The sequence below is a fragment of the Zea mays genome, chromosome 8, assembly GCF_902167145.1.
Source record: "Zea mays cultivar B73 chromosome 8, Zm-B73-REFERENCE-NAM-5.0, whole genome shotgun sequence".
Classification (NCBI taxonomy): Eukaryota; Viridiplantae; Streptophyta; class Magnoliopsida; order Poales; family Poaceae; genus Zea; species Zea mays.
Window position 1 is genome coordinate 115,379,704 of NC_050103.1, and position 10,481 is coordinate 115,390,184.

General features: G+C 41.8%; 1 long non-coding RNA gene across 1 annotated transcript; it reads right to left on the reverse strand.

Moving 5' to 3' along the window:
- Window positions 1-6,306: 6,306 nt before the first annotated feature.
- Window positions 6,307-9,316, reverse strand: LOC118473130 (uncharacterized). Its single transcript, XR_004852016.1, has 2 exons — window positions 8,716-9,316; window positions 6,307-7,649 (listed from the first exon to the last, which is right to left on the reverse strand). It is a non-coding gene; the product is annotated as an uncharacterized lncRNA (long non-coding RNA).
- Window positions 9,317-10,481: the final 1,165 nt, after the last annotated feature.

Here is a 10,481-nt window from a genome sequence, read left to right on the forward strand (position 1 = left end):
CATTTGCATTGGGCTCTCATCAGTTGATCCTGAATCCAGTTCTCCGATCTGTGATATAAAATATCATTTTCTGGAGTTTCCTTTTGGTCACGTGAAACTTTTACACACTTTGGCCTTTGGGCGCTTTCTAACTAAGGTCCCGTTGGTTTTCTTTCATTTCGAGGAATTGGAATCTTACTAATGGAATAGACTATTTTTTTAGAATGTAACATTCCACCACTTTCTAAAGTTATCATATAAGCCTATCTCAAATTCATGGGGTGAGAAATGGAAATTGATTCTATAGATTTACATACTATTTTTCTGATGTACAACTTATAGCACACTCTTCTACTTTCTTCAATATAACATAAATGTAGTATATAACTATCTCTCTCATATGATTTAAGATAATATACAAATATATTACATATATAAATATATGAACTTAATTAGTTTTGTCTAAATTATAATTATTAAAATAGAATTAAATTCCAACGAAACAAACGGGGTCTAAAGGAATTTCATTGTGGTCTACCATTGCCCATGTAAACGTTCTCATGGGCGTATATCCTTGCCACACCTATTATGTGCCATTTTTTAATCAAAGTTCAATGAAAGAATTACCTAAGTCAACAATCTTGTTATCGATTATAATCATGTAATGATCTAAAAGCTTTAATGGCTGTACTGCATGCTTAAACTCACATGCAAGCGGTTTTATGTCGATTCATCCATAAATTGATACTCCCTTCGTTATTTTTTATTTGTCACGTTTTAGTTCAAAAATAAACTAATGGACGACAAATATTCGAGAATAGAGGTAATATTAAAGAGCATGCAGATACGACGGTTTACCCCTGAAACTTCGCGTATTTTGGACAAGTTTTTCTTGGTTTCATCACCTGCAGTCGGCAATTAGGTTGTGAAAATTCTGCTTTCATCTTGCGATGGCAGTCTACCAAACTGATGGAGAAGTCAAACACTCGAAACAGTTTATATTTATTGTGATAGGAGGGTGCATATCACCACAAATTCTGTAACCGCAGTATAAACTATCACAACAGCTAATGCTTTGTATAAACTACGATTTTGTGAAGGTGCTACAGAAACTATGAACATGTCTTGAGCTAAGCATGACTACGTGAGCCACAGCCACCTTGCTTCTTAATTACTAGTATTCTCCGCATGAGCATTCCCCCATCGCCCTGTGGAGATTGTTGCTAATCCTCTCTCAAAATTATCTCCCTACCAGTGGCCTTAGAGACATACTTGGATGCTGAATTATAATCAGTGCATACACGTTTGTTGCTGATGTACAACTGATCAAACCGAATGCAGCAGCAATCTTCTCGCTGTGCTGATGCAGACACAGCTCCTTGAGCTCATCCGAAATGTCATGGAGCGCTATAATGGTGTCTGGTAGATGGCCCATGATTTATGCTTTGTCTTATGAGTGTCTCCAAGTTGATATAGATCTCCTCTGCTTGTGGATGGCTGGTATCACCAGCTCAAAACTCGTGAATGGTGTTCTCAACATGCACCCAGCTTGACCCTTTTGATTCCATAGGCTGTTCCCACTCTATTGTATCTTGCCATAATATTTAAAGCTGCCATGCCATATAAAAATACATAAAATATAACTATCCCATGCATGGTATCGTAGAATAACATTTGATCATCTATAGAATATTAAATGATAATATACGTGAGAGTATAACTGTATAAGATGTGGGACCTCTTCTATAATTAAAATTTCAATGTATATATATGATCCATATCTAAGTAGTAGTAACTTTCTCAAGAGTCAAGATACAACCTTTTCTATTTCCTTTTAACTCTCTTGCAACATCATAAAAAATATTTATGTGGCATATATTAAATGTGTATGATACTATGAATTGACAATAGCCTTATCCTAGCTACTTGATCCCAAAAACCAGCATAAAAGGAGCCTGTTGGGGGCCTTTTTCTACGAAGATCCTCAAAACACCAAGATAATTGTTGTTTTCTGGTATGTTTCTAAATGTCACAGGTACCCTCGTCCGAAGTACCTTTGGATGGATTAGTCATAGGCACGGAAGCATGCTTCGGAATATAACTGACAAGGAGCGTGGTTCTCAGTTATCCGTCCGTACAAATATTTTTTTCTACTGGTCCCTAGCGCTGACGGTTCTGAAAAACGACAGTACAAATGTGTTCACAACCACCTATATAGAGCTTCTCTATACTAATATAAATTATCCTTCGGCGTGATTTAGAGGAGAAGGTTTCTGTTCTCTAAATTAACCAAGAGACCAACAGGGCTGGATCTTGTGGTTCGAGCTGTTTGACATGGTCAGCAGCAATCACCGATATCCATGTTGTTGCGGGTCCTACAGGCACCAAAGAGTGTCTTCCAGACCAATGCGTCTGCTTGACAAGGCATTTCGTTGATGAAATCTAGTGCTTCTTCTACAAGGCCTGATCGCCCAAGCAGATCAACCATGCAAGCATAATGCTCCATGGTATGAGTCCATGATCCTTCTGCATCATTCTAAAGTGCTCCTTCCCTTCTTTAACTAGATCGGCGTGGCTACAGATAAAACAGCAATGTATGTGACATCATTTAGTTTCACACTTTCACTCCATCTGTGATCATGTCATGAAACAATTCCAGAGCTCTTGTTGGATACAGTTGGAGAATGGAAACCCTAACCCTAACTCAGGGAGATGTATTAATAGACTCAGATTGTTGGGTCTAGCCCATTACGCAGGGGTATATATTACTATAATTACAAGGGGCTAACCCCAAAACCCTAAGCGGGTACTCTAATACCCATATAGTCTCAACTCTATCGTGTACAGATGTTGAGGCTGAATCGAAACTCGTCGAATACACTCGACGGTAGCCCCTTAGTGAAGATGTCAGCGAACTGCAACGTGGTGGGGACGCTGAGAACCCGAACGTCGTCGACGGTGACACACTCGCGGACGAAGTGCAGGTCGATCTCCATATGCTTCATGCACTGATGTTGCACGAGATTGGTAGAGAGGTAGACCGTGCTGACATTGTCGCAGTAGACGAGGGTGCCACATTGAAGGGGGATGTGGAGCTCCTGGAGGAGCTGGTGCAGCAAGAAGGCCTCTGCCAAGCCGTTGAGCACATATCCCAGCTATGGACGAGCGGTGTCGACAAAGCCAGTGGGCTGGCTGCAGTAGACAATCTCCATCAGAGTGCAATGGAGGAAGGCATTATTGACGTTGAGCTGATGGATCGCCTAGTACCGAGAGAGGGCGAGGGAGAGGAAGACTCACACGGTGGCAAACTTGACAACGGGGCTAAAGGTCTCATCTGGGGCGTTGGGTGAAGCTCCAAAGGATCCAACAGGCCTTGTAGCGGTTGAGGGAGCCATCTAAAGTCAGCTTGTGGCAAAAGAGCCACTTGCCGGTGACCATGTTAGTGCTTGGTGGACACGACACCAGGTCCTAGGTGTGGTTGGCCAGCTAGGCCACGTACTCCATAGCGTGACACTAATTGGTGTCGGTGAGGGCGATGCGAACGGAGGAGGGGACCGGGAGGTGTCTAGAGGAGGGGCAGTCGTGTTAGCCGCCATGGTCAACAGGTCGATGGGGCAGAGAACATCGACTGCGAGTGTAAGTCGCTTATAGGGGCGGGGTGAATAGGCGAAACCTAAAAATTATAAACTTTGAACACACACTATACCCGAGATTAGTGTTAGAAATAATTTGGAGTGCGGAAGATAGTTTCTCTTGCAATGAGTTGCTCAATCAATGCGGATAACTTTGGGAGCAAACTCAAAACGATGTGAGCACGAGAACTTTTAGAAGAGAGAGGAGAGGGGAGAAACAAATGGAATGGTGAAGATTAATACAAGTGGACACGTCGATTTGTTTCCCGAGGTTCGGTTCCAAAGAACTCACTCCCCATTGAGGAGGCCACATAGGCCGAATCTATTTCAACCATTTCCCTCTCTCAATCGGTCACTTAGACCGGTCGAGTGCTTTTTCTCAATCTCACGGGTCACTAATATCCTGCAAGTATCACCACACAATTAGGTGTCTCTTGTAAACTTTACAAAACACTTGGAGAGTTTAGAGAGAGATGAAGAAAGCACGATTAAGAAAACCAAGCAACAAGGGCAACAAATGAAACACGAATCACACTCTCTCAAGTCACTAATCACTAATGATCACTTGTCTCAATTGTGGAACTTGGAGAGATTGGAAGCTTTGAATGTGTCTTGGAATGGATTGCTAGCTCTTGTATTGAATGTGTATGAGTGGAGTGCTTGGATCTCGTGAACGGAGGTGATTGAGGTTGTATTTATAGCCTCCAACCACTTCCTAGTCGTTGCTCCTTTTCTGCCCACTGCGGACGGTCCGCCCCTGCACTGAGTGGAGTGCTTGGATCTCGTGAACGGAGGTGATTGGGGTTGTATTTATAGCCTCCAACCACTTCCTAGTCATTGCTCCTTTTCTGCCCACCGCGGACGGTCCGCCCCTGCACATCAACGGCTGAAATCGCAACGGTCAGCAGTAACGGCTATATCAACGGCTATAGTGCATTTAATGCGTCGTCAGATGTCAGATAAAGTAGTCGCGAACGGTCCGGCCGTGCACCACGGACAGTCCGCGAGGACGCTAAAAATGCATTTTACCGAACCCGTCACCTTCGGGTTTTTCTTGTTTTTCAACGACCGGACAGTCCGTGCCTGAGGCCGGATGGTCCGCGCGTGGTCTCGGACGTTGCTCGCTTCTCCTTTGGACGGTCCGTAGTGTTAACTTGTGTTTTTGCAGTGTCCCTGTCCGAGGCTCACCCTGGTGCCGCGGACGGTCCGCCACAAGTGCCCGGACGGTCCGCACATAGATGTTTTTCCAAAAAGCTTCTCCTGTCCGGAATAATCTACGGTATTCCGGACAGTCGACTTAGAATAGTTGTGGATGAACTTATGCACCTGAGAAATGATCAACTAGGAAAACTAGTTAGTCCACGTGGTTTGTGTTGGACGTCAAACACCAAAATCGATTATAGGAAATGATTAAGCCCATTTCCCTTTCAATCTCCCCCTTTTTGGTGATTGATGCCAATACAAACCAAAGCAAATATAAAGTGTAAGAATGTAACTAGTTTGCAATTTTGACAGATGTGCATAAGTTACTTTGAATTTAAACCGATTGAAAGTACTTTTGAGTATAAATGATTGCTTTCTTCTAGTTTAACATTTTGGACCACATTTGCACCACTTAGCTGGTTTTTTCAAATCTTTTGGAAAAGTCTTTTCAAATTCTTTTGCAAATAGCCAATGGTATAAGAATATGATTTCAGAAAGCATTTTCAAGATTTTAAAAATTCTCCCCCTGTTTTAAATGATTTTCTTTTGGCTAAATAAAAGCTCCCCCTGAAGAAGTTCTCCCATTAGCTGTCAAGAGGGTTTTTGTAATTTGAATAATTTCTCTCCCTTTTTGAAAAAGTTTTTAGAAAACAGGTTGATGGTGCAGTCCTTTTGCTTTGGGCCTATTAATTTCTCCCCCTTTGGCATGAAGCGCTAAAACGAAGAAACTTGAGAGGCCTAATCTTTTCTCCCCCTTTGTAAAAAGATATGAGTGAAAGTTGATGAGTAGGACAAAGGATAAATGACATAGATAGAGTTGTAGTGGAAGCCTTGCCTTTGCCGAATACTCCATTTCCCTTTCAATCTAAGACTAATCATTGAGATACTCATGGAAGCACATTAGTCTTAGCCTTGGCACAAGAAGAATAAGAAATTTGCATTTGTACCAAATGAAAGAGACATGATCAAAGGTATATAAATGACCAATGTGTGCAATGTTTCAATCAAAGTTCCGAGAATCCCAGATGTTTAGCTCATTCCTAAGCTTGCTAAAAGTCTTTTCATCTAGGGGCTTGGTAAAGATATCGGCTAATTGGTTGTGGGTGCTAACATAAGCAATTTCGATATCTCCCTTTTGTTGGTGATCTCTCAAAAAGTGATACCGGATGTCTATATGCTTAGTGCGACTATGTTCAACGGGATTATCCGCGATGCGGATTGCACTCTCGTTATCACATAGGAGAGGGACTTTTCTCAACTTGTAGCCATAGTCCCTAAGGGTTTGTGTGGCAGCCCTCCCAAGTTATCGGGCCCACTTGCACCAATCCTTGCCTTGATGGCCTCAGATGGCTATGCACGTGTACCAGGTAACTTAACAAGGCTATCACGAGTTCAACAACTTGAACTCACCATCCCAAGGATCTCCCACCATACATGCATATTACAGTAATCACATTCGATACACACACTTCGGAGATAAAGAGCGGAAGACTTTACAAACATTCTTTACCTTTTCAAAACTCAAGTTTTACATGTTTCGAAAGAATAATATTTATTACAAGTACTGATATACTCAAAGTGCATAACTTATTACAAAAGCAGGAAGGTAGAAACCCTCCAAAGCTTATACATAAACCTAGCTAGTCCTCCTCCAGAACTAGAAACGCTCTCCAGCCTCAGGAACATCTAGAGTACTCCTCATCACCTACAACAACATGGGTTCGAAAACTCTGAGTATGGAGTGTACTTTCGCAAGTCTTACCCGACTAAGGAAAAATGACTCTCAAGGATATGCTGGTTAAGTAGGAGTCAAGGAAAAGGCTTTAGCAAGAATCAACTTAGATACTTTTGCAGAAATAGCTTACTAAAGTGAGTCCTTACTTTCAATATTTTAACGCCAGATTAAATATTAATAGACTCTGGTTGCATCTAGTCTAATTTCACCATCTCATCAATACAACATCATTTTTATTCATAATGTTTACATCCTGACTTAGGTTGCAGGGCAACGATCAAGTCTCCACTCTCCAGGGATATAACGGCGATCCGAATCGATTTACTCAGCTGAGGATCTCTAACCACACGACATATGTTTCTCGTAACTCTCGCATATGTCTACCATTCCCACGGATCCTCCACTGCATGAACAGGTCCGCGCCACCCGAGAGCACACCACCCTTTTTAGGCGGTCCTTTGCCAGGAGGGTACGTGCCACTCTCGCCATCTCTCCACTCCCAGTGCGCGATTGTCTTTTCATGTATGGAATAGCCGGGTTCAAGCTTACCCTGTCCCATATCCAGGGCATGTGACTAGTTAAGATAGTCCTTGATCATACAGGCCTACATACGCATCCAATCCTTAATTAACCTGGGTAGAACATCACCTGTTCCTAACCCAAGTCCCGATTTAAGTACTTCCATCCTTAGCATTGTTTGTGTTCCTTAGGATGAAAAGAGCACATTATAGGATAACCCCTGAGCTAGGCATTATTGCAAAAGACAACTTCTATCCACAAGATCTAAGCAGGGCTAAGCATTTTTTTAAACAATATTTGATACTTCCAAAGAAGTATCTATTACAGGAATGGATATCAAGGTAGTCAATGCATCAAATAGTTTTCAAGCAACTCCTATAAACTTAATGCACATTTCACTAGACTTAAAGTGTATAAAAGTCTTTAAAAATACAAAGAAAGGGGCAAATGCACCGGGGCTTGCCTTTGTTGCAGAGAAGAGGCTCTAGATCCTTCTACCCAATCTTTAGTTAGATAGCTCCATCCACTTGATGAGCAGGCACTGGAGTAGACTCCTTCAAACACCACTTCTTCTAGGTGTTCTACAAGTGAATTACAAATACATGTATGCTTATGTTATGATATGAAATGCAAACTCTCACAAGGAGAGGTGGGGAAATATAAATACTCCTAAATAAGTACATGACAAGTATACACATACTTCTACACAACCTTGTACTTAATAAAAGTGACCAATTTGAATTCACTTAGGTAAACCAGAGAATTAATCCAACTTATATCTCCTCCAAAAGCTTAAAACTTTTTAAGCAACTTCATCTCTTCCCTAGATAAACTTATCTCCTTTCCAAAGCACTAACCCACACTGAACTGCTATTTCAGCTAACTGAATAAAATTCAGTCACAGTCACTCTGACAGTCCAGTTTTGGACAGCTGTTATTTTCTACTTTATGTGGATTCAAGCCTAACTTGTTTAAAGGGATTTGTTCCTTATAACATGGTCTTTCACTTTGCTATAGCATTCCTACCCCAATTCTTCTTGGATTAATTACCACAAGGGCCCAAATTGAATAAAAACACACAAATTCAGACTTAAATATTATTCTAAGTCTGAATCCTAACACCTGACAGTCCACCTTTTTGCCAGTTTTATTCCCAAATTTATGTGGAACCAAGTCCACCTCACTTTACAAAACTTACTCTCTTTACTATGGTCTCCAGCTTTGCTATGGAAACTTTAATCCAAAACCCCATGAATCAGTCACAAATGAATTCCAAACTAGGCATACTGCTGCAATTCAGTTCACAGAACTGAATAAAAAAATTCAGTTGTGTCCAGCCTAACAGTCTAACTTTAGCCAACCTTTTCTCCAACTTTTACACAGAAAAAGACCAAGCTCACATTACCAAAGTTATTCCTTAGATATAGCTCTACTACTTTGGTATAGCACCCCTAGGTTAAAAACATTCAGAACAATTTTTTTACGAAGCACCAAAGTGGAGCTCAACACACTAGAACCTAGTTTCAGCCTTCTGCACTAAGTCTGCGATCCAAAAATCCAACAACCTATTTTTTAGCGAACTTTACACCTAGTTCCCAGCAACAGACAGTGGTAGAGTACAAGTAGTAAATGGTGAGCTTCACTGACCTTTGCCGAGCATGGAACAAGTAGTACACGGCCAAGAATACTTGTGGGAAACTTTGTCCACGAGGAGGTGAAAAACGGTTGGGTTTGGTCACCACAGGCAAGAGGTTGGCATTCAGCTCTAGAGTAAAACAAACTTGGTGGCTGAAAGAGAGGATGCACACCAGCAAGAATACCAGGACTCCAACACCTTTGTAGTGGACTGGGACTACAGCTCGAGAACAAGGGAGAAAAGCTTTTCTGAACTCAGCCGTGGAACACACTGAATAAGTAGGCAGGGGGAGGGGTCACTGAGCGCATCCAGTCCATGGGGAGAAGGGGGCAAACCTGGGCTAGGGAGGGGGTTATACCAGCAGTACATAAGGACTGCACACTCAAGCAGTGAACTTTGGCTAGAATTTGAGGGCAAGGAAGAAATCTTCACTCAATACGGCAGCCCAAGGTACTGAATATAGGGGCAGGTGCAGTGGAGCTCATCCACGCTTGATGAAGGAGGATTCCTAGAGTGCCAGCACACCAAAGGTTCAAAAACGTGGCATACAAGCACTACACCTCGTTGGCTCAGCTCCCACACATAAATATCACTTTGTCCAAATCTGTATGTAGTAGACAAAATAGATAAGATTTCTACTGCCCACTGCCCCCCCAAGCAGTCCAAATTGGATATTTTAGTGGGAGTGAGACCTCTAGGACCTTCAACTATTCACTACAACCTTATCTTCATTTCTACACGCTAGTGCAGCCAGCAGGGATAAAAAGATCTCCTTCAGATATTTTTGGAGTACACTGAACTGCTGCTGTTTGACTGAGTTCACAGCTTCACCTTTTTATTTTTCCCAGCTCCAAGCAACAACAGGGAACCGACCTTAAGGAACCTTGTTCACCAACTAACCCACTATCAATCTTCCATACAGACTTAAGCCTTATAATCCTTAGATCAGACACTAAACAGCTCTAAAGTCAGGAGAAAAATACTGAACCAAATCCACAGTGACTGATTCAGGTTTGCATTCCCATGCCTGATAGACATAGTTTGAACACCTTTTTCTCTCTATTCCAAACAAGGATAGCTCAAGCATTCCTGAACAGATTTGTTCCCCAACCATGGCTCTTCAGGTTTATATAAAAATCCAGGACCCAAAATATGTAGATCACAAGTTATGTGGCTCTGAAGTTGGCCACACATCACTAAAACACAGTTTCAGTCCTCTGAATTTACTGAATCAGCCAACACTGCCCCCTTGCACATTTCCTTGTTTAGCTGCATGGATCACCCAATTTCTTTTAGTAACAGACCACTATCCCTTCACAAAAGTTATTCTCCATGGATATCTCTACCTGTTTTGCATAGAAACTCATGGCTGAAATCATATAGAACAAATGTTGTGGTGATCCAAAACTTAGTAAAAACACTGAAAATTCAGTTTCAGAGGTCTGAAACAGCTCCATACCCAGCCTGACAGAGTGTTTTGGCATTCCTTTTTCTGTCAACTCTACACCGTAGCAAGCCCACTCTCTGCATGAAACTTGCTCTCCTTCAGATGACCTTTAACTTTTCTACATAGAATAGGGCTCATAATCCACATATTAATTACTACAGAGCTCCAAAGGTGAGTAAAAACTGACTGAAACTGCCAACATCAGTCACTTAAATCCATCTCCAACTTGGTCTGACAGAGAGTGTTTAGAGGCATTTTACTCCCAAGTTCCTGTAGAACCAAGTCTTTCCCACTTTATAAAACCTGTTCTCATTACTAAGATCTTCAACT